Genomic DNA, 25,881 nt, shown 5'->3' with positions numbered 1-25,881 from the left:
TCCTTGCTTCTGCCATAGTGGTGATTTAGGTTTAATATCTGAGCTTTACCGTTTGATAAAGCCAATTTGGATAATTGTGTATTGCTGTTTATTCTGAATGCCTTGAAACCTTTTGAAACAGTTTTTAACAATAAACATGAATTCTGATCTACGTAAGTTATTCCTGACTTGAGTCACCTCAGCATTCGGCCTGAGTGCATGTGACCGTGGGCACATGTGTGGTGGGGATAAATGTGATGAAACAGAGAGCTACGTGATAAATGGTGCAGTCATGTGATATGCTAATTTATTACCCACCTTTGCCTGCTTCACCTGACCTCTGCCAATTAATTCTTCTCTCCTAGGGCTCCCTTTGACACTTCAAACCTTGGAGCAGATTCACTCAGCTGCCTTTACAAAGAAAAAAATTAAACTTCTTTTCGAACGCTCCTTTCCTCTTTCACTGGAGGTAGGATTTCATCTCAAGTTACACCCACCCAGCGAAGGGAAGGCAGGGATCAGTCCAGTGACAGCTTGCTCGCATGTAAAAATGTCACATCTCGAAATGTGGGTAACACATGGGTCCACAAGGCTACAAACTGAAGCCTCAACCACCAGGAGGGGACGACTCCCAGCTTCGTAATATATCCAGGAACATTCCTCTGACAGGTGGTATTACTGAAACATATGCTTTGCAATTGTAATGTACTTATGGATGAAAAATACTTTTAAAAGCACTACCTGAACGGTCAGCATTCTACGGACAGGAAAACCAAAACTATAATGTCAGTCAATATTGTTTGAAAATCTTTCCAGTTAACGTGGTGAAGGTTTTCTGTAACACGCCACCATATCGTGTGTTCCATAGCTGTTCTCTATGAGATTTTGCTGGCAATTAAAGAATGACCTTTTTAATGGATCTTTAACTTTGTAGTGGGGAAATTATATTGAACTTGGATATGTCTTTATATCACAGAAACCTGTACGTGTGTCTCCATGAGGAATATGTAGTTTATATTAATAAAGTAGTGTAAATTACCAGAACAAATATTACAGTAATTAAGAAATCATAAAATTAAGAAATCTGTGCTTGTACAGAAGTAAATAGACATTTCCCACTGATTTTGATTGACATATAGGAGCAGATTAAGACAGGCAACAAGCCTGTCTCTGTAATTGCAACCTCTTTTTGATGTAACTCATTGTGTTTACTAGTTTCTCCTCTCGTCTTACTGACTCCCATTTTCAAAAGTAAAGAGCTCAGACTAGCTGGGTATGATGTTTTCAAAACTTCTTTTCGCCAAACAACTTTTCGCTTTTCCGTGTTTTAGTTTGGATGTTATTCTGCCATTGGTATTTTTTTTTATAACTATAGAAAGGATGCTTGAGTAGTTTCTATCCATCCTTCTGTATCCTGATTGTCTGAAGAAAGGAAACGGCCTCAAGTTGCACGAGGTTAGGTTTAGATTGGATATTAGAAAAAATTTGGTATCAAAAGAGTGGTGAAGCCCTGGCAGAGGCTGCCCAGGGCAGTGGTGGAGTCCCCATCCCTGGAGGGCTTCAAAAAACACATAGATGTGGCACTTGGAGGCTCTATTTAGTAGGCATGGTGGGGTTGGGCTGACAGTTGGACTGGATGATCTTAGAGGTCTTTTCCAGCCTTAACAATTCTATGTTTCCATTAAGTTTGCTCCATTTTAAAATATTATAATCCAAAAGCTTGACTTCATGGCTAGAGAGAGGAAAAAAACCTGATTTTTTTAATAAATGATAAGGATATACACTTTACATGATATTACATTGATTTTTATAGATAGAACTCTATAAGTGTTTTGCAATGTAATTAGCACCATCCTAATAAAAAATAACTCTTTCTTACTCTGACAGTGAACGTTGTGGGCGGACAATAATCTTTCTAGAAAATGTGATGACCTGGAAGAACAGTAAGTCTATGTATTTCCTATTCTCCTGTCTATGCCTTTAGCTGTATTTACAGAAACAGATACTTTCTAGAAAGTCTGAAAATGGGCCAAGTTAAAAATAATGATAGATTCTTTTTCTTTTTTTTTTACTTTGCCTAACTTTTCATGATTTTAATTGTTAAATATGAAATCACATTAACATAATGTTTTTTATGTAGCACATTCATAGATATACACTACAGCAGTTGTCTACAGAGCAGGAGTTATTTCTGACTCTCTCTATAGAAATTCCATATGTTTTAAAAAAAAGAGAATCAGGTTTTGTGGCTTTCCTTCCAGTATCAAGGACTCTTTGTTGCACTCCATGACCAATCCCACATAAATAAGAAGAAAACAGCAACTGGAGCTGGACTGAGCTTCCAGATGAATAGCTTAGCCAGCTGCAAATTCATGACTTCATCTGGTTGCCAGGGTCTTGTGTATGACTCTGTTTTTTGCCTGCGAAATGGTTTTTTTAATCCTTTAAATCATAAAAAAAAAAAAAGACAAGTATGTCAGTATTGGATGGAAACCTTGTGCATTATGTAAAATAGCTGTTTTGCAGTATGTCTTCAATAAAAAGAAAATTCTCTTTGACACGAATAGGATGCTTGCAGACCTGATGTGAAAAGAATCTGCAGGAATAGCAGTATTAAGCATGCCATGGGCAGACAGGCTTGCAGTGGATGAATTCTAATGTGTCCTGAAGTTTGTCTGGTAAATAATTAAAAAGAAAACTTATAGTAACAATAAGCTGAAATATCATGGAGTAACAATCTCTACCTCCCTGAACTTGACTGTACAGTGACCTTCATGATTCTAACTGAAATCAAAATGTCATCTTGGTTTATTTTATCTGCGCGCAATGACTTTTGTAGTAATAATGTAGATAAACCTGTGTGCTTTCCATATAAATAAATGTGGGAAGAGCATAATTAGTTGACTTTGACCAAGAAACTCAGAGCTGAGGCCATCAGTAAACATTTAAGTCATGACTCTTTGTTACACTCTGGTTTAAATAGAACAGAGTAAGGAAGCTTACAGGCTGAGGGATAGGACCTGTAGGCTAAGGGGTCATTAATTACTAATTACTTATTAATGAATTACTAAGACTGACTCAGGTCTTTTTGAGCCCATGAGTCAGGAAAGTATGTATGTTGTAAGTGAACTAGAAAAAGATTTTTCAAGGTTTAATTTTATGGTTTAAAATTCATAGGTTTTGTGTTATTTCAAATGAGTTGGTAATAATCTGAGATAAACAGAGGACAAAGTCCAGTCTACAATATATTGATCAAAATTGACATCCTCAGCTTGTTATTTTGCGGAATTAATGATCAGCAGAGACTGTGCAGCACTGCAGTCGAGAGCATTCATATTCAAGCTGTGGTTTTGAGTTTCTCTATAGTATTTTGCGATGTTCAGACACGCTTACCCAACTCTATTCCATTAAAGACAGAGAGAGATGGTGTACCATATGGTATCCTAAAGGATATATAACTACAGGATCTAAATAATTATTGAAAAGCTTTTAATGCATATAAACTACCCAATTAATTTTTGCTATCTACACACGGATTTCTTAATAAGTACTTTGCAGTGTTGTAAACTTTGGCAATAAGTTTGATAACATTTGGGGTACAATAAAACACTATAATCAAGGTTATGTTAGGACAGCTGAAAAATGAGAATGTTAGAATTGGAAAATCAAACTAAGATCAGTTATAATTTCAATTTCTTGAGCTTTATGTTAGGCTTACAACTCCCATTATTATTAACAGATCTGTGAAGATGAATCCAGTCTCATCTCAATTACTGTCCAGAGTACTAGAAAAATGCTCTGATACCCTTATTTTTATTTTAATCCTATAAAAGTAGAAAGAAATCAAGAAAAGACAGTAAGCTTTCTTAACAGTGTTGATGTTGCAGATCCATTTGCTGTCCAAAATAATTCAGGAATAGTGCTGTAAAAATGCAAGTTACGTTTAATAAAGATTAATGCAAAGTTAAATGCTGTGCTGAAATATTAAATACAGCAAAACTGAAGGGCACAACATCTAGTGAATGGGCTCTGAATTGCATGTTAAGTTAATGATAGTTCTTGTCTCAAATGTACTTTGCAGTACAAAACAGCAATGATGGTACATTAACTTTGAACGGAGGAAGATGAAGGTTCTGAAACAGTGTGAAATGTTTAATTGCACATGTACCAAAAGCAAATTTAACCATGAAGTCTTGGGCCCAGAAGAAATGATTGATGGTCTGAACTGTCACTTAGCAAAATCCTTGTCAAAGGATTATACCCACACATGCTTATAGGCAAGAAACAGAGGTTAAGCTCTGCTTAAAGTGAAGAATCACCTGTGAAAAAAAGCACAGGTTTTATTATTGAAAACAGAAGTCCTTTGAGTTTTTTTGCCTTTCTTACATTTATCTCTCCAAAGGGAAAAAAATCTTTTGTGTAAGGGTGCAGATAAAATCTTAGTTGAAATAACTTGAAAACCGACCTAGGCACATCTGTCAAAGGAATTTATACTGCATGATGCAATAAAAATAAACAAACTATCAATTTGTAAAGATAACAGCCTATTCTTTATAGCAGAGTCAAATTTTCAGAGGCCTCATTTCAGCCTCAAAAAATGTTGGTACTGTTTTTATACGCAGGCTGACTTCGTGCGCAGTTTACGGGTACGAACTGTTGGGTTTCAAAACTTACATATTGGAAAAAAGTGGCATGTATAGATGTTACAAAATCTTTCTAAAAATTCTATTCTCTTTAGTATACTTCGGGTTTTGGGGAGGCTTAGAGCCACAGATAAACTTTCCTAGCATGAGAAGTTAAGATCTCGGGTGAGATAAAGTTACTAAAAGACAACTGAGCTGCTGTCTGTGCTGCAACTGCTTCATTGTAAGCTGTTCTATAACTCAAGTTTTGAACTGCCTTATCAACAGAAATAATCAACTTTTAAAGTTTAATTGTGGCATCCAGCGCTGAGGCAAGTGGGTGATGGAGGAGCAATAGTTTTCAGTATGAAATTCAAAACATCAGTAATGCCTTCCAGTGACACATAGAATTCTATCACTCTCGAGAGCCTATATTTAAAATGTTTTTAAACAGTTTTTTCGTAGTGGAAGAGTCCGACTCTCAGTTTAGAAACTTTAATATCATTGATGCATATTTAGTTAGGGATTAAGATGCCGTTACAGTGAGAAGTAGGAAACGGTCCGAAGTCTCTCTCCAGCATGTAGGACTTGCAAGAACTGCAGAATTAAGTGGAATATTTACTTTAATTTTTAATCTTTGCATGATACACAAACTATTTCTGAGGTTGAAATCTTATCCTTATGGCAAATATATGTAGGAATCTCCATGTTGAAACTACAAGTTGTTGAGAAAGGTATTAAGTTCTATAAGAATGCAGGATGGAGTCTTGTTACTTTTGTTGTTGTACACTCTATCGTGTCCCAGGTATGTACATCTTCCTAAATCATCTTAATGATAAGCTTAACATGTTTATGACAAATGTAAAGAATGACTTGTTGATGTGTATCTCAGCAAAAACCTGAATTCAGGAGACATGGAGGAAAAAATCTGTGGAATTGAGGTAACCATTGCTTTGCTTTCCCATACGAAAAGGCCAATTGGTAACCAGTTTCTGAAAACAATAACGAAGCCTCTCACCCACCATACAGACCTTTGGCATTTATGTACCTTCTGAAATGAATATTCCATCCTATAAAAAATGAATTTTTCTGAAGTACCGCCTTTTCTTCTCATGTGTTTTTTAAACCTCCATCTGATGGACATTGAGTCTCCTGTACTTGTGTTGGCTTTGTGTTGAACGCATAGTAAGACTCAAATTACCAATCACTCTCCAAAAACTGCATTTTATAGTCAGATCTCAGTGTTGCATATGACAACAGGAAAAGTAAAACCATAATTTCCTTGTGCCTCTGCTCAGAAACAAGAGCAGAGAGATGAAGTAGCAACAACTTCTGCTAGTAGACCAGCTCTGGCATAGATACAGCAAGGCTCAAGATGATGTCTGGCTACCTAATTAACCTCCTCTCACCGGCCAAATCTGAAGCAAAGATAACATTAATAGATTATTTAGGTAAGGTGTGCCCTGTTAGTCTCCCTTAGTGCAGGTAAAGTATGACTGGCTAATTGTGACAAATGCACTTTAATTGCTGTCGATCTACTACGACAGCTTTGTGATGAATCAAATTCTTTACTAGATTTCCATGCTTTAATACCAGCTTCTCCAGCATCACCGTTACTGTAATCAGGTATTTCTGTTTCTGGCTGAATTTAAGATTGAAAAAAAGAAGCACAATAGCAGTAAGCAATTCTGTTGGTAACAACCATAATATCATCAGAGCAAATTGTATTTTTGGGCAATAGATACCGTAAAGCCTTACAACCCCTTCCTGGCTTTGCTTGTGGGCCCCTGCGTGAGATAGAAGGAGTAGCTGCTGATCTAAGATGCAAACAACACTAAAGAGATGCTTCAAACTCGGCAGACGTAGGAGTGCTGGTTTTTCACTCGGAAGGCAAAGGAACAGCTGCAAATGGCAGTAAAGTTCATGTGAGAGATGGGCTGTAGGGATGCGAGAGCTGCTCAACGTTATGAGTAGCACCCTAATAGCTTCACCTCAAAGCTGTCAAGGTGTAACATATAATTAAGAGGTGAATAAAGAGGGAAGGAATTAAACAGACACGTGTGGTGGTAATTTAATCTGATAAGGCAGACCAACAGCAGCAACAGAAATCAAGGAATTGGTATGGGCCGAGGGACCATTGTGGCCAGTAAGTGTTGTTTAAGTTTTACAGCTTTTAGTTGCACCCTACGCTTTGCATTTGTGGTGGTTTTCCTTTAAGTAGGAGCCTTATCCTGCCTTCACAATTACAAATGAGGAGAGAAATTAGATAATTAGATTTTAAATGCTCTTCCTTTTTGAAAGGAAAACTTAGATGTGTCACTGTTTTAGCTAAAGGTGTTCTCGGTTTCTTCTGCTTTGTGCACAAGCAGGTAGTGTAACGGCATTGTGTTTAGATATATATATACGCATGTACGCCTGGATGGCTTAATTGCCAGGGATCAGGCAATGATGTTAGCATCCTTTTGTTCTGTCCTTGGTGTCTTTGTTGAGTCTGGCAACAGGATCTCTAGCTGAAGCCAGTTTTAGTAAGTATCTCTTTTAATCTTTCTGTAATAGGAAAGGGATAAAGGCTGACAAAAGAATTCAACAGTAGGTGTGAAACGAATTACTAATTCTGTGATTTGGATACAAGTCAGCAAATTGGTCAATGCCTCTGATACTGTTTACCTTCCTGGTGCATATCTATGTGCCCGGAGAGTGGCTGTTTTTCCAAGCTTTCTTTTTAATCTGCTCAGAGTTTGATTTCTGTAGGAAGCTACAGCCATTTTGTGTCCAATTTAGCTGCAGCCTTTTATTATTGAAGACAAGCTCTTATTCCTTTTTCTATGAAGCCTTCTTTGTTCCCTCAGTCTTAAATATGGAAATCTGAAAATATGTGTTTTTTTTATGTAGAAGGCAAGGGTAGTATTTTACAAGTTTACTAGTTATGTCATCATTTTATTGCTAGCAAAATGGCCTTCATATTTCTGCAGAAGGTAAGATGCTAAATGTGGGCACAGAGTGATTTTTGTTTTCTTTTTCACGCATGTATTCTACCGAGAAAACTCCTTAGGAATTGATAAAGCTCTTTTGGTGTTACTATGACTGCTGTATATGTAAAAATGCCCTACAGCGAATAAGCCGGTTGTGACTAACAGTTTGTCTTGACAAATAGGACTAAAATCTGCTTGATATATTGAGGAATTTTTTTTGTTGTTTAGAATCAATTAGAAGTATCTTATGGTTTTTATCTCTTGTGTGAATTAATAATGTATTTTTGGTGAATTGCATCATCAAGTTTTAACATTAGTATCATTATGGCTCATCTACGCAGAAGTGTTTGGATGGCTGTTAAGCTTTTGGCACCTCAAAATCTGATAAGCAAGTAAAGTTATGAAATGAAGACACCTGAAATATGGCACTATTCAAACGCTTTACTTTCATTCTAACATCATCTAAGTAATACTCTTCTTGGTAAATATTTCAAAGTGAAGTTTAAAATTCTTACAAGGCAGATGAGGCTTTGAAGGTTATTGAAACCTTAAACAAAATAAGACTTATCCCAATTCTAAAGCAGAACGCATTTCATATGATTAGGGAAGAGTGGTGAAGATTAGAATTTTTTCTTCCAACTGGTGTTTCGTCCCTTACTACAGCATCACATCAATTATCTTTTTCTTAAAGATTTGTTAGATAAAAATTACATTTTTTTATTTACTTACAGTTCTATTCCTCCCAAGTGAGTGTAATACTCTGCAGGACTGGGTTTATTGTCACTGTCAGGTTCTAATTTAATCGCATAATAAATTAATTTATCCCTGGATTTGTTAAAATAAAAAAAATTTAGAAAGACATTTTTGCCGTGAATATTCTATTAAACTTGTCTCCTGGCTTTATTTCTTAAAAGTGTCTTCCAAGCAGACAGCTGAAAATGAGCCTGTCCTTTTTATTTTCATTTAGAATTAAAAATATGTATTCAGTCTCTGAGTGGAGTCTTACTTCAGCAGCTCACAGTGATAGGCTGATACTCTGGAACAGATCACATACTTGAAAATGTCAACCATAATGGAAAAAAAAAGAAAACTCAAAAAAGACAAAGATGACCAGAGGTGCTATGAGGGGTCTTATGCTCTCCAGGTTCTTCTACAGCAGACAGACTTGAGGTAGGAGCATCACGCTGCTCTCGGGAGTCTGTTTTGTGTCACCTAGCTGCCATTCATCAGTCATAAACCTCCAGATAAAGAGCATAATGTCAGTTCTTTTTGCCAGCCTAAGATAACAGTTTTTTATTAGTGCAACTCTGCTGGAAGTTCTCTCCCTTCCTTCTTCCATAACAGTCTGAAATGTTAGAGAATCCAGTCTAAAACTTATTAAAGTTTTGCAGCAGGAGATACCACCTGTGTGTCCCTGCTTCTTCGGGCAAAGCCTTTCTCAGTCAGCTGTTAAAGTTCAAAAATGCGCATTATTTTTTCCTCTCTTGTAGCTTGTCAGTCAGAGAGAAGGGATTAGTACACAGCAACTTCTGCCATCACAACTGGCATTTAAATCTCACATTGGTTGCTGAGGTGAGTTTTCGATTCTGTCTTTTGAGGAGTAGTGGTGAATTTCTTGATAATTAAGCCTGCAGTAATACACGAGAATACTTCAAACAACTGCGTTAAGAACTTATTTAACTTTGCTGCAAATGGCTTCATTATCTGCTATTAGAAGAAATTCAGAGTCTGCATCATGGTAAATAACTGTGATTCCTTGGTCCAACTGGACTCTAGAGTGTGTGTGTGTGAAAAGGTAGTTTCCCAGAGAATTTGAGCAGTGGAAGGTCTGGGAGAAGCTGTTCTTGTGCACGTGTGCATGTTTATGTAACAGCATACTGTGTGATACCCTGTTTGCCTTTGAAACAAAACCACTCTGCTTTTGCAAAAGGAACTGTAAGAGGTGAGATTCTTGTGAAGGTCAAATTCATTTATAATCCAAATGCGTACTTAATACAGGTTCCAAGGTCTAAGATCTTGACCACAACATGACACTTCAGCCTTATATCTCTTAAGGACAGATGGTCAGTCACTGACCTGAGCTGAAGCTACAATTTTGGGGTCAGGCAGGAAGGTAGGTAGTCGCTGACTATTTGTTCTTGCGACTATAAGATCTCCTACTTTTAAAAAAAAAACCGAAAAACCAAAATACTCAGAAACAACAACAAGAAAAACCCCTCCACAAACAAAAAAAAATGAGGGTTTCTGCTTCAAATAGTGTATTTTTTTTCCTTCCTTTTCTTTATTGGGAAGCAATTGCACTGAACCGAAGGCATGCTAAGAGCTGCCATTCTATAATTGCTGTCAAAATAGCAGAGAACTGGCTAAACTTGTTAAGAACCAAAGTGCCTATGTGAAATAGTTAAAATTCTGTGTAAATACAGTAACTTCTGTAATCATAAATTCTTACCTACAGATATAGTTTGGATATGTGTGTGGTGGTGTAGAGAAAGCAGGAGATTCTGTCATCGGTCTGTATTTATTTATTTTCTTTTTCCCTAATAGAATAAATAATTCCTAGCCTGTACCTGGCAGGTAATATTCAGTAGACTAACCACTTAAGTTAGGGAAACGAGGTGGTTTTAGTGATTTTACAGTATGTGCACATAACCTGCTTTTCTGTTAATTAGGGACGGGAAAGGTAATCAGAATTCAAATTTACCGAAACTCACTGTTGGGACTTGCACTTAAAAGCCCTAAAACTTGCATACACATATACTGTTCTGCTTTTAAAATGGTTCGCAAGTTTAATCACCAACTAGAATTGATTTTGCAGCTCAAATGGGACCAACACATGGCTGCAACTCCTTGTCAGATCTCCCTGTGAACAAAGCCACTGTAGCTGTAAGTTTTAAGAGTGGAAAATACCCAAACGTGTCTAAATTAAAAGTCTCCAAGTTGTTTCTATGCTAAGGACACTGACTTTTCCATATGTGCACACAATTCAAATAGTTTCATTATAAATAAGCTGACATGGTTAGTTTGATTTCTTAGTCTTTGTGATACATAGCAATAACAAAATTGTCAGATGTGTTGATGTGATTGTAGCAGCAAAGTAGATTTCCTGTAACATCTTGTCTTGTTCTTGTTTATTGTACTTCCCTCTTTTTTAAGAGCGTGGTCCTAATTGAAAATGGTGTAGCCTTTCAGGAATGTACATCGTACTGGAGATAAGATAAATTCTGTTGGCTAAAGTCCATGTGCTTTAGTCCATTTGTGGTTATTATTAATTGTTCCTTGGAGAGTTTACAGTTGGAGGCATAGACAGTATCCTTCTTCAGTAACCTGTTAGCAGTTGGATTGCCTAACATTCCTTTTTCATCCTTTTCCCGCGAAAGAACAAAAGAGAATACTATTTGGTCAAGCCCTGATAAATCAATAACTTAATGCAGTTAGTTACACTTACTTAGTGCAGTTAATATTAAGAGCTTGTAGGAGTTTCTTTGTATTTACTTCTTTATTCCCCCATCAGCCATTAAAGAACATTCTCATTTTCCACATGAAAGCCTCAGGAGCAATTTCACAGCGCAGACCCAACAAACTGAACGCCACGAGATTAACTGACTATACTACCTTGCATTCTTAGTTTGGCTCTGCCTGTAGGACTTAAATTTGCGCTACCCTTCTGAACAACCAAAACCAATTTAACAACATCCCAAGTGCTTCAGAGGGAAAGTCTGTTCAATTTCTTCCTTTCCTAGATTGCACGTTCAAAGTAATTTTCCCTAAATTAAATGTCATTTGGTTGTATTAGAATAATCAGAACAAATTCAGATTTTAATAAGAAAAGTTATTTTAGACTAAAACTATTGAGACTGGCTTAAAAAAAATCAAACCCAAAATCAACTGCAAAGTCTCAAGGCACCGGGAACGGGGGTAGTAGCATTATAAGCACATAATCATATCCAAACATCTTAAATTTTTCAGCCTTGCTAAATTATAAACTGGGTTATAAATTGCGAAAGTGTTAATTTAAATGGGAAATAAAATCTTGAATTGTGTTTCATGTCAAACCGTGGGATTTTTTTTTTTTTCGGGGGGTGCCTCACAAGAAGGTATTTGATTTTAACAAATCTTATTTTTATTGTAATCAAATACTATACATTGCATGAAAAAAAAATGAAAAACCATGGGCAGGCTTTATGTGTGGCAACTTCTATCAGATGGTCCAGATAATTAGAAAATATTTCTTTTCTTCCAGGGAATCTTTTTATATTTACTGCAACTGATCAAAGATACAGCAGGTACTCAGCCTTCCTAACTTAATTTTGTGAAATAACAGCCTTGCTCGTTATTGCCTTTCTAAAGGTCTTGTCCTCATATCTCCATTTCTCGATCCTGGTCTTTATGTGGAACAAATGTTTTTAAATACAACAATATTGCACTCATTATTTTAAATCACATTTTGCTCTGTGGGTAGGACTGAAGGGTTATGTTCTCTAGTGGTCAGTTTATTTGTTTCCAGGTTTTCAAAGAATTTATCAATCTCCTTCTTGAACTACATGTTCTTTCTAACCTGCATACCAAGGCTTCTTTTCCAAGTTAACAGTTGTGACTTCTAATATCACCTTGGTGTTTTTGTTTCTGCTGTGCTACTTTGATATTGGCAGGAATCAGTTCAAAAGCGTGCTAGGAAGTCTTCATTAGGGGACTGTGATACTCTGGGAATTTAGCCAAGGGGAATCAACTGGTGAAATATTCAAAGACGAGAAGTTTACTGCCTCGTTTCTATTCGCATATGCCAGAGCCGACTGCGGAGATGTACAACTAGAGAGACTGAGCCTGGTCTTTGTAGTTGTGTTCACTAAATTCTCTGCCTTGTTTATCCTTAAGACTTGAATCTTGTTTATATTGGATTGAGCTCCAAGGGTGATAAACCACGATGTATTGTGACTTCAAGGCAAGGCTTTGAACATTTTGTTGTATATTTGAGTATCTGGTACAATGGAAGTAGGGCACGGGGGAGACCAGGGAAAGCGCGCGTGCGTTCAACGCAGAATGCTTCAGGTCGCTTGGCTGGTGGAAGCAGTACATGATGAAGGAGTCAAATGCGTAACTTACAGGACATTCCTGAGCACCAAGAATTGTAAAATTAAAAGTATTGAAAGGCCAATTCTTTACAAAACGTATTGCCAGGAATGTAATGGTTATCCTATATAATTCAGGATCCACGTTTCAATGAATTACGCCTAAATGATACCTTAGAAAGGATATAGCAGTAATGAAAGGATCAAGAAGTAATAATCTTATGGCAATATTTTAACTGACTAAACAGCTTGCTGTAGCTAAACTTATTAGTAACCCGATAAGCATGCAGGTAAGTAATTGCAGGTACTTAATTATGGAATGTAAACATTAAAAGATAACTACAAGACAAATTCTAAACTGAAGGGATTTCTCTCATCAACCTGGGACTAAGTGAAAGGGAAAAAAAAATGCCTCTATAATCCACTATCTGTATTTGTGTATAATTCTATCTGATTTAATCTTTTACTAAACACTGTTCCTGAATATGTTGAAAACTACCAACTTAGAAAGACTTTCTTTAAAACTGCAGCATGTCCACTTTGAATTTGCCCCCTTTCTCTGGCTACTCTTCTTTGGTTTTGCAGCCCACTCGTGTTTGGGATGCTCTTGGTTGTGTCCTCTGCTTAAAACTGGAAATAGCAGTAGCTGGCTCAGGCCAAGAAGAAGGGGTTTGGGTTATTTTGTTTTATTTCAGCTGTAGTTTCTTTTGTTACCTAACCACAGTCTCTGGGTATGTGCAGAAACCATAATAATGAAAGCCTGTGTGTTATCAGTTTTGTTCTATTAAATGCAACTGCCCTGACAGCGTTAGCTTCCTCAACAATTTCCCATGGGGTCTGTCTCCCCAAATACATCTCAGTCCCTGTCCCATGGGCGTTCCAGGTCTTTCAGGTTCTGGTTTGGTTTTTAAAAACTGAGCACAAATCTTCTTAAATGAAAGCCCACAAAGAACCAAGTTGTTTGAATCATACTTTTTCCTTACATGCTATGTTTTTTGCTCTTGTTGGCTCAGTTGCATCTCTGAGCTTTGCCTTGCTATCTGGATTGCTGTTCTGGCATCTGGAGACAGGCATGACATAATGACATTGGAGTCATGGCCTGTCTATCCATCTTTCCCAAAGACAATATTGGCTGAAATTGGTCTTCTGGCTATTTAGCCTTTTCATATGCTTGGCAAAATAGCTTCTACTCACAGCCTAAGTAGATTGACAAGCAACAATAAAACAAAAGCAATGAAGAATGGAAGCAGTGTTCCTGTTTAGTAGACAGATTTGGGCTCAAAGATGCTTGGCTACGCTCCCTAATGACGTTATAACCGTGCATCAGGGGAAATTTAGATGAGATCTTAGGAACAAATTTTTCCTATGAGGGTGCTGAGGCACTGGCCCAGGTTGCCCAGAGAGGTTGTGGCTGTTCCAGCCCTGGAGGTGTTCAAGGTGAGGTTGGATGAAGCTTTGAGCAAGCCAATCCAGTGGGAGATGTCCCTGCCCATAGGGACATCCATTGTTTAAATCTGGATAATGTTATTCTGTTTAAATGTTTGGGTTTGAAGATACTGATGGTACTCACCAATGTTTTTATAAGCTGGTGCTTGTAATTAAGTACTCTGGGATATTCGAGGCGCTGATCTATTATCTCCTATGTACATATCTGCTAGTTTTAGTAGTTTGATAATTCTTCTATAATTCTCCTTCTTTAAAGGCCTAAAATAATGCTTAGTGAAAGGTTACAACGACTGATTCTGTGGGGTTTAGATCTAGTTTATACATTTTCCATTATACATTAGTGCTATGTAGCTGTATGCATAATTCTCTGCCTTGGTGAAAATGTGGCATATCGAGGGGGGCAATGTAAGAAACAGCTGAATTAGGTATCTGATGTTTGTTTTGAGAATCCATGGATTCTGTTATGAAGAAATACCTGTAAGAAACACTTGCAAGTTACTATGACTTAAATATCACAAGTTGGTTGTATCTTTAATGGAAATATCAGATTTTTATTTGTTTTACAGTGTTGACATTGTGGGACATGTATAGGGAGTCTATAGAAGGTGTATATATTGTGTTCTGGGCAGGCTCTTTATGCCCACGCTTCAAGAACAGGGATCAAGAATTCATCTACTGCAGCCATATATAGACCATATAAATAGATGCAGCAGCGTTTGAGTTCCAGCGATGTATCAGTTAGCAGGGAAGAAGATTTACTTTTCAGGGAGATACAGCAAGATGCGAATGTTCAATTCTGCTGTAGTTTGCCAAGAATGTAAATATTTTTATACAGTGATATGCAATATTAGATCATTCCCTGGATTCTTCCCCCATGTATTTTGCGCAAAGTATGCACAGTTTTCAAGCACTCATACCACATGCTGAGATGAACTCTAGTTTCCATGTTTCGAGTACTGGCATTGAGTGAGATAAAACCAAGTATTTTATGCTGAGATGTGTCGTATGTTGGTGTTGAGATTAGACCATTAACATGGAAGTGAGTCATACCTATTTCCTTTATCCTAAAACATTATACCCACACGCTCCTCCTTCCTGAGAAGTGTTCAAATTCTGATTCATTGTCATATTCCTCTCCAAGTGTTTTATGACTTTCAAGGATGAATTGTGAAATATTGACACATGGGTGTACTGCCTGCTTCTCTGGGGAGTGGGAAAATGATTGCGCTGCTACACTTACGCCCTTGTAAATGCCGTGTAGAGAGCACATTCTGAATGAAGAGTGTGAAAGCAATTAAACTCAAAGGCAAAATAAAATAAGCATATAATCAGGTTTTTTGAAAAAATTAATTTAATTGCCCAATATATTGCCTTATCGTAATGCAAAATAGTGTCCTGCAGGAGTCATTCCCCTTAAAATAATATTAGTGTCTTGACTTGTGCGGATGTATGGCCCATTGGTGTGCAGAATCATGAGAACCTAAGCAACCGTACAAAAGCTAAACTGTAAAACGTTCCTCAGTGTGAAAGGATGGGAACATCCAGCAAGTGCTCATTTGATATGAAAGATGCAGGAAGTGCTGGAATATGCAGGGAATTAGGCTTTGCCTTTGGATGGTAAAGGTGTGTTGGATGGAGTGGAACCCTCCAGGATTGTGTAGCCAGTCCCCAGACTTCTGTGTGTGGAAGTCCTCCTCACCATTGATCTCTCCACATGTTATAATGAGCTGTTATTTAATGAGGCACAATTGTCATTTCCATTTCTCCCTATTCCTGAAAGGACTGGAATGTGAATGGAAGTCAATATTGTCCATTTAGTACAGATTTATACCCTTTGTCCTTGCTGAAGTAGCATATGGCTACCCAGGAAGCCTTCTTCTGGGCACACTTACTAGGTCCATGGATGAGGAGTTAGTTCCATGATGTGATCTAACCTCATAGTTTATATTTCTTCAGTTGCATCAGAAGAAGGTAAAAAGCTATGAGTACAGCTTAAGTAAAATAGATCCGTGTAAGCAATTGCTGTGCTTGTCCTAGGGATGCTGAAGGACTGAATGGATAAGAAGATCATGTCTCTATACGGATGGGAGGAGGGATATGCGTCTCTTTATTAAGATATCATACAGAACATGGAAAAAGTTTGGAGACTACTGCACTATAATGAACTTGCTTTCACAAATTTACTGAAAGGAGCTATTTGCTGAGGATATCAGTTGCAGCCCCCTGGAATTGAGGGTCAGACAGAGCTGATTATTGCCAGCTCAGAATTGGGTTTCTCAATAACTTTGCAGCATTGCTGAGCACCTACTGTTTAACCCTAAATGACATTTATTAAGTTTGCGCAGCCAGCGGACTGACAGAGTCACTCCCTCATTATTAAATGTGCGTTTTTTTCTAATCTTGCATCATCTCAGTGCTTTATTTAAAAAGAAAATCAATATTCATGATGCAGAGGACTTTTTTCCCCCCAATTCTTTCATAAACCTCTTGAGTACCTTCTTAGTTTTCAAGCACCTTCAGTGCAGACAGTGAGTATAATACATCTATGACAAGACAGCCTCAGAGAAATTGCTTTAAGTTCTTTGAAATCTAAGGAAGAGCCAGGGTTGTTGTGCTGCTTTTGCATCTTCCCAAAAGGGGATTTCTGCCTTGTATATGAAAATAAACAGTTCCTGAAAAAATGTTCTTGTGCTGCAACATGTGGTGCAATATTAAAAGAAAAAATAAGCAATACTTTTTCGACATCGCTAATGTAACAACTTTGCAGTCATGACACGATGTTGCTAACACGTAATTAAGGAGTTAATTACCGGAGTAATATCTTAAAACAAAACAAAAACAAAAAAAAAAAAACCCAAAACCCCAAAACATAGCTTTTGGAAATAAAATGTGAATAAATGAAAAATTAAGACAACTTATTTCAGTTGTGTGTGCTGCCCAAAGAATCGGCTGTATCTGATGCATCAACTTAAACCCTGCAGAAACCAGTGAAATAATGACCTCTTGTAAAAAAAAACTGAAGTCAGGAAAATAGTCTATACTTTACTTTCGCCTTGTCCTAAAATAGTAATGCAAAAGAACACATTTTTTAAAACCAAGAATAAGGTAAAGGATAAGCAAAAGCCATTTAGATGTTCTTTATATATATATGTCTAAAAGTTAGAGGATGAAAAAGGTGTTATTTTAAACTGTATACATTCAGATTAATTACTAAAAATAAAATGAGAAAGAAACAATGGCATTTCATATAAAGAAAATCCTTAGGCCCGGAAGTCTCTGTAATTAACCAACCTGGAATTGATAGATAGAAGGACTAAAGGACTGTAATAAGACTGTGCTACAGATGACCACAACTGGAAAGACCGGAGAAAGAAGAAATACTACGTGATAAGATAAGAAAGCTATGTATGGATAATAAAACTGTGATGATGGCTGATAACACCTCCACATTATTAATTTGAAAACCTTTGAGACATTATGGAAATAACAGCTGTTGCAAATTACTGCTTCCTGAATCGTATCAAGAACAGCTTAAGCGCAAATCTGGCTGTAGCAAAGCTAATGCAAATACCAACCTGAGTAAATAAGAAATAGTTGGTACACAAACACCTCACTAATCTGGGAATTGAACCAATTACTACCAAAAAGGCATGAATTCAACAGCTTTTGTTCTAAAAAGGAACTGATTGCCATGGGGAAATGGTTTGGATCAACCTTAGCACAGGGATAAAACATTAAGGCAAGGATGCTTGTAAAATTAGCCCAAGATATTGATATTTTCTTTTTTATTCACTTATTCCAGTTTTCCACAAACTGGGGAGTGTTCGGGTCTTAGGCATCAGTTTATAAATGGTTTTGTAGCATAGTAGGTCTGTGGTCAGCTGTGATTAAGAAATTAGGTACAGTATTTGGAGTTTTTCTGTTTTTTAGTTCTCTGGACTGTAGCTGCTGAGTTAGTAGCTTCCACTGGTACCTCCTACCTTCATAAATAATGTGGTAAACTCTACAGTTCTGTTAATTCTAAGTGTACCTTAAAGTTAATGCACGATGTTATGGATTTGGTTAAGAACACAAAATGCCAGAGGGGTAAAAAGCTGGAAAAAGTGGTGCTAATGTTTCAGAAAAACAGAGTCAGGAAGATGCCACATCAGATGAAATGGAGGAAAACAACAAATAAATGAAAAGGTAGTAGAAAGAGTTTGTCTGATCAGAAGTGGGAAAACTAGGGAGTTTACACTCAATTATAAAGCATTTGTAAAGGAAAATTGCAGAGGGGAGAATGAGAAAGTTCTTGCTAGATCCCCTAAATTTTGTTATTAAAGGAATTTGTGAAGGTTCCTGCAACAAAAATTGGAGAAAGAGAAGATAGAAGTAAACCATCTGATCAGAAGGTACGCAAACAGTACAGATCATGTTTTCTACTACTCTTCCCAAGACATCTGTTATTGAGCACTGCTGGAAACAGAATGCAAGGTCTGGCCTATTACAAAAGGCTTATTATCTTATTGAAAAGCTCCCCATAAAATGTGTTGTCAGGAGACGGGACATGCCACGTTAACCCTGAATCTTAATGCACAACAGGAAAACATTCAAACAGTAGCGATGGTTTTATAAAGAAAATACTTCAAGCACTGTGTACCCAAGAATATCATTAACAGAAAACATTGTCAGCATCTCCCTAACACACATTACTGTACAATTTTTTGTTATTTCTTTTAACTGCAGTAATTTACAGGCAGGCAAGTGGGTTTCTAGCAGCGATCTTTCTTCTTGGTTGTTGCAAAATCAGGTTGTGGTGGTGTTTTTTTTTTTCTTCCAAGTATGCTGCTTTTATTTGAACTTTCTTTTAACGCAAGTACTTTACAAAAGCAAGGAGCCATTTTTAATCCCATGTTTCAGCTGGGAGCAAGTGAGTCAGGACTTAATTCAGCGAACCACAGAATATTCCTTGCAGTGAAATATGGATAAAATTGTAGATAGAACACAGACCTCCTCAAGCTCAGCTCCCCTTCGCCCTGCCTACTTTGTACAATTATTTTGCACCTGATGCTGAACACAGCTTGTAACAAACAGTCCTATTTAGAGTATAATGGAGACCTGTTTGGGGTATTTGATGATGTAACATGACACGGAAGGGATGCTCTTCAAAGAAGATTCATGCCAGTGGTTCGCATCGTGTAAGTGCAGATGTTCAGCGGAGCAGCCGTGAGGTGTTCACCAGAGTTCTGTCTATCAGATCCCCTCCAAACATGTAAGCTCCTGCAGCTTGTCCATTATGTTCCTGTTTGGCAGAAAAACGATTGCTGCTGCGCTGACATTCCTCACCGAGCATTTTGCTGTGGGTCTGCTGCTCTGATGCAGACGCGTTTATCTGAAACCAGCATGAGGATGTATTGGACCTGTGAAGGGCTTTTCTCCCCCACCTCCCCCCCCAAAAAATGCTTTTTCTTCTCCTGTTAGCATTACATTTCTTTCTGCCTGTGAAACTGGGTAAAGAATAGGGATAACAGCAAAATGCTGCAGGTAAGGAAAAGGCTGCAAAGGTGCTTGTGGTTTTGGTCCTGCTCCCTCTCCCTCTGCGTCTCTTATATAATCAGATACAAATACAGATTTCAGAATATGATACTGCGGTAGGTCTTGTATCGTTTCTACCTTCTTTAAGCAGTCAATCATTTTATTTCAGCGACATATTTTGGTGCATACCCACAGCAGCAGTCCTTTAGTATGGTAGGGAGTGGGATTTTTTTTGGTGGAGATGGCGTTGCCCTTCTGGAAGGGGAGAGGACTTGAGTATCATGAAAGTTCTGTGTTATGATTTCTGTATCACCAGTTATCATAGAATCACAGAATGGTTTGAGTTGGAAAGGACCTTAAAGCCCATCCAGTTCCAACCCCCTGGCGTGGGCAGGGACATCTTCCGATTGCCATTTCGCACATTAGAAAATGCTTGAAAACAGGATTGCAGGTTTTGTACATAGAACAGAGACACTGAAGACATCTCTGCTGATGAAAGGTGATCTTTGCGTATCTCTTGAATCTCCATACTCCTTTCAGTAAGAATGACATTTGAAAAAGGCTGGATCACATTTTCAGGCATGCTGAATATATAGTGTCTGCTAACTTTGAGTTATCTCAGCACTGTTAGAAAATTCTGGATATTAGGACCAATATTATGGTATCTCTTTTCCGCAGCAGTTGAAACAAGCTGTCTTTAAATCTTTGTGTTGTCTTTACTATATGTTCTAAAGTCTGTAGGTGCCCCTATTTTAATGCCCTTGTTACATGTACTAGTACTGTATTTCACTACTTAAACATTTTTAGACCTTTATTAAATTTACTTTGCTGAGATATTGTCACATAGCATCATAGAATCATGGATTTTGGTTGGAAGGGACCTTAAAACCTATCCAATTCCAACCCCCCTGCCATGGGCAGGGACACCTCCCACTGGATCAAGTTGCTCAAAGCCTCATCCCGCCTGATCTTGAACCCCTCCAGGGATGGGGCAGCCACCACTACTCTGGACATGACCAGTTTAATTCTTGAATGAAGTTCAACTCATGGCACAGGTAAACTACTTTGTGACTTCAGAAAGTGTGGCAGAATCCATATTCCAAGTATCTATAAGCCGTTGTAACTAATACCTTGTAATATATATAATAGTAGGTGCAGAGACTGGAGATGTACTCTACGTATGCGTAGTAGACAGAAAATCCATATAAAAGGAAACATGCAGGGCCTCTTCTATTCTGCCTTTCTCGCTCCTTAAGCTTTGTGCAGAATTATTCCCTTTTGAATCAAACCATAGCATATAACTTATCATTTTAAGAAAAATGCCCGTAACATTTCTGGCAATGAACAACCGGCAGAGTTAACTTGTCACACAAATGAAGTGATAACTGGTGTATTGTTGTCCGAATCGGCACAATAGTTGTCTAGGCTGAAAGTAGTGGCTTTGCAAGAGGTGTGAATTATGCTGTTTATCGTGATGTTCTCTCTAAGTCAAAGTTCTAAAGATAAATGTCTGAGTGTTTGTAACAATTTTTCGAGCTGATCAGACACAGTTGTTCAAATCTGCTTTCAAGAATGATTACAGGAATTGCTATTTTGTCCTCCATGTGTTGACGTGAATCTCAATAATATTAGTGTAAATTGAATACAGAGTTTAATGCAACAAACTTCCTTTTTCCTGTTTATAAAAGTTTGGATACTCAATCAGGAAGAAGCAACAACACCGCTTTTGATCTTGTCATAAACAACATCGTAAATATTACAAGAAATACTTAAGGGAGAAGGATTTGTAAACGGTGTACATTAAAATGTATTTGGACAAATTATTAACGTAGAAATCTGGAATTCTGATTAATAACTCTGTAAAGAGTTCTCAAGTACAAGGTATTTGCCTCAATTTACCTGTAGTTCGAAACTGAATCACCATATTCTTTTATACCCTTATGCTGAAATTCAATGAAACACACCTAAATCTCCACGGATGTTTTTCTTTTTCATAACCATTTAGTATTATTGATTTCTATATCAGTGAAAAGTAATCATCCGTGATACATCAGCCAATATGACACAAAAACGAGGGGACAAAAGTTTAAGGCAAAAATATGTTCTCTGAAACTGATATGTCTTGTACCTAAAAATATTTAAATTTATATATTAACTGTTGCAATCTCTTTTGGAGAAATAGATATTGCAAATCTGGAAACCTGCCTTCTTCTCTTACTGGCCAGGTGTTTGGGTTTTTTTTATTTACAGCCTTAAAAATAGAATCTATACTTCTAAATGTGCCTGAGTAGCTGTTACATTATTTTTGTGTCTTGCTTTCGTATGGGCAGCTATTGCATTCAGATAGTTGCTAAAGGTGATTTTATCCAGAAATTACTTTGAAATTAGAGTTTAAATAGCTGTGGAATTATAGGTGAGGATATACAGCTTCAGTGTAAATCAGTTTAATAAAAGTCAAACCCCTGCTATTTATTAGAAATCGTTTGACAATAAATAATGCATCAGAGCCTATAAACACAGTGCTACAGATGTTAGACCTGTTCATGCTAACTTTTGACAATTCCAATTTGTGTCTTCCTTTTTTGATATATTCTTCATCCTGAGACAAGGATATTCTGAAGCCCTGTGCTTCATAGGATGGTAGTGGTTTGTGTTGGAATGGACTTTACAGCCTATCCAATTCCAACCCCACTGCCGTGGGCAGGGACACCTCCCACTGGATCAGGTGGACAGCGTCATCCAACCTGGTCTTGAACACCTCCGGGAAAACACCTCCAGGTTTCTCTGATAAAAACCAGAGAGGACTACAAAGCAGAAATGTTAACTTGAGAAACCATGAGCATCAACAAACCTTAACACAAGTATTTAGTCTAATATTATCTAAACAAACTTAAATACATATGTAGGCACCCTTGAAAAAGACCTCACCTTATGCCAAAATAAAATGTCGTATAGACAGAAATGGTTTTTATGAAGAACAGAATGTGTAGTCAGAACATTTTTGTCTATAATGTTTACTTAAAAAAAATAATTAAATACTCTTGATAACAGCTTGTCACGCTCATCTTTAATGATGCTATGTTGAAGACATTCCAGCACAACTGAAGTACACAGTTCATGGGCATTGGAGTTAGCAGGCAAAGAGAGTTGTGATGAATATCATGATGTTTTGTTACTGGTCTATCAGTTTGAAAGACAGTGAGAGATGTAGATGAGGAAAATGTAAGTTTGTGAAAAGCTCCTTACGTGTTAGCTATCCAAGACTGAAATATCTTGTGGGAAGGAGAAAAAAGGTAGTGAAAAAAGGTAGTGAAAAAAGTGGCCAAAAAATGTCAACCCAGCTGGTTAAGGGTCTGGATATACCCCTAGGTAAGACACAATAAAAGAAAAACAAAAAAAAAGTGATAGTTTAGCTCAAGAAGAAAACAAATGAAAAGATACATGGCAGAAGTCTCTGCACACTAATGGTATGACTGAGGGTACACTGTGTGCTCGTGTTTGTGCTTTCTAATGTTAAAAGAATGTGCTTTAAAAATAAATAAGTGTTTTAAAATTTATACTTTTTCTGCGTGGTAGATAATGAGCTCGTGAAACTTGCTGCCATGATGTATAATTAAATTCAAGAGCTTAATGGGTTCTGGGGTTTTTTTGTTTGTCTACACTTTTTAAAAAAACTTTGATGTTAATGCGGATTTTCACCTTAATGTGGGGGGGGAAAGAAATTAGAAAAAGTGGAAATTAGAATAAAAATTGATGCATTCATAGAATCGTTAAGGTTGGAAAAGACCTCTAAGATCATCAAGTCCAACCGTCAGCCCAGTACCACTGTGCTTACTAAACCTAGTCCTGAAGTGCCACATTTATGTGTTTTTTGAACACCTCCAGAGATGGAGACCTCATCACTGTTCTGAGGAGCTGTTTCTAGTGCTTCACCAGTCTTTCGGCAAAGAAATTTTTCCTAATATCCAATCTAAACCTCACCTAGTGCAACTTGAGGTCATTTCCCCTCGTCCTGTCACTTGTTACTGACTGCACCATCAGTTTGAAAACAAACTGCCTTTGTGATCAAGTGTGAAATAATGTTTCACAGTGGAAGGACTGTGAAATAATGTGGTTAGAAGGTTGACCAGTAGACATATTTTTTTTTTTCCTCCTCAACATCTGTAGCTACCCTTGTTTTTTCCACATCGAGGAAGTGGAACAAGAAAGGACCGAAAGACGCTCAACAGTCAGGAGCTAGCGTATGACCAGGACTCCCACTATTTCTGGGCTAACGTCTGTAACCTTTGCAGACTTCTCTTCCCTCTGTGTTTTGCAGCCACTCTTTCAGTGGTCTTAACAGCTCATTCTGTGTGCAGAGGGGCAGTATTCTTCATCAGTGTGGCAGTCCACAGTGCATCACGGCATCTTCTTGGTTAGAAGCCACTTACTAATGACACCGAATGTTTTGCTTTTTCAAGAGCAGCGTGTACGTTTTCATGAGCTGGGGGTTGGTAGGACTCGTGATCACTATGCAATCAAGTGGAAAATGTTGCGTCTGCCTGGCACTGTGACGGTCCTTAGGTAGGACAAAAGAAACCTTAATGTCAAATTCTTGTATATACAGGGGCTAACATATATCTAGTGGGCTATATATATAAATATATATAAAAAAATGAATGTGTGTGCAGTCTAGCAGTGCAGGAGATAACGTACAGAATATGTAGGAAAGCACTGTTTTAATCTGAGCGGTTGTAATGGGATTCTTGATGTAGGCATAGAGTTTGACCTTGGAAATCAGTAGTGGGCAACAGCCGTTGGACTTCGGGAAAAGTTTGCAGACCTTCAGCATCCTGTCTCCTCGCTGCTACTCCACAGCTATAAAATAAGTGTCCTTTAATCGCAGCAAGTGTGGTGGCTGCGTTGTCAGAGTGGCTGTTAAAGGCAGTGGATAAATGTGCTTATGTGACCACTATAGATTCAAGAAAGTGCTTAAACTGTTTCAAAGTGCTTAAACCCTTTCAGCTCAGGTTGTATTTGTGAGCTTTCCAGTTGAAGGGAGTGGGGCATGGGCAATGTGATGTTTTTTCATATTCAGTACCCTATTCACAAGTGTTAAAAAACAAAACCTTGGCATTGAAGAAAGCAAGGTTGTTTATAGGTTTTGGCCTATGAGAAAACAGTTTGAATTGGACTATACTTCGTGGTGTCTACGCCAATATAAATATATTGCAATATGCAACTTGTTTGAGCTCAATACAGTTTGAAGTGTATTAGTTATTGAAATAAACACAGGCATGTGTAATAAGTTCTTTACACAACTTTCTAAATGATGTTATTTTTTTTTTAACCAAGGAAAGAATCATCAGCGTATGGAATTGCCCATTATGGACCTGTTTATATTTTTTAAAGAGCATTAGAAACACAAGATATTCACTCAGTAGTGGAAATTATTGTTTGTAGTGGTCTTTGTCTGGGAGCTAAGTATCACAAACTTTGTTATTAGTATTAAACGTTTATTTGTGCTTTATCATTGCATTTTTAGTGATTTGGACATAGTATTAAACTTATCTTCACAGGACCAAAGAACAGAAAATTCTAACTACTTCATATGCATGACTGACGTGCATATGATTAAAAGTATGGAATTCTAGAAATGCATGTCAAACGGTGCTATAGTAGAAATACCTTTGCTCTGCCTTACCCCTGCGTATAACTATTGGAAAACCACGGTCATGCACAATGAAGGAACAACATTAGAGTAGTTCTTTACCAGGATGTGAGGCTGAATGTTCTCATTTTACCTCTTCTATTTCTTTGGAATTTGACAATGTAATATGAGGCTTTCCCCCTCAGGAGCATTTTTTTTCCCCCTCTTCAGAATGGACAGAAAAGCTAATTACTTCAAGCATTTCCTGGGACAAGACTTGCTGAAGGCAAGTCAAATGACTGTTTGGGACACCAGGGAGGATGTGGCCAAAGAGCTGTAGCCCTTTGCCCAGTCTGTGCTAGAGCTGAGCTAATTACCGCTGTCGGAGGGATGGCTGTGAGGAAGGGCCTTTCCTTCCCACTCTGCTCCTCGCTGCACCCACTTCTCCAATAATAACAGGAAAGAGACTCTCTGTCCCATTTCCCTCCCTTCCTTTTCTGGGCCACAACAGTCCAGCCTCGCTCAGACTTTGTTGTGCAGAGAAACCCAGAGCCAGCTCTGTCCTGGAAGATTTATGACTGTGTTTTTAGACTCCAGATTATCTTTTGATCTGCTGCAGTCTTTAGCAGAGCTCAAGGATCTGAAGCAAGAGA

At 37.7% G+C, this 25,881-nt stretch overlaps 1 long non-coding RNA gene across 10 annotated transcripts in view; it reads left to right on the top strand.

Moving 5' to 3' along the window:
- Positions 1-342: 342 nt before the first annotated feature.
- Positions 343-25,881, top strand: part of LOC128852928 (uncharacterized) — a 210,220-nt gene continuing 184,681 nt past the window's right edge. For all 10 annotated transcript variants that reach the window (XR_008451064.1, XR_008451062.1, XR_008451070.1 and 7 more), the window contains exons 1-2: positions 343-448; positions 1,867-1,922. This is a non-coding gene — a long non-coding RNA (uncharacterized LOC128852928). The remainder of the gene's footprint in view (positions 449-1,866; positions 1,923-25,881) is intronic.

This window comes from Cuculus canorus, chromosome 8 (genome assembly GCF_017976375.1).
Source record: "Cuculus canorus isolate bCucCan1 chromosome 8, bCucCan1.pri, whole genome shotgun sequence".
Lineage (NCBI taxonomy): Eukaryota > Metazoa > Chordata > Aves > Cuculiformes > Cuculidae > Cuculus > Cuculus canorus.
This window is presented reverse-complemented; position numbering and strand designations above follow the sequence as displayed.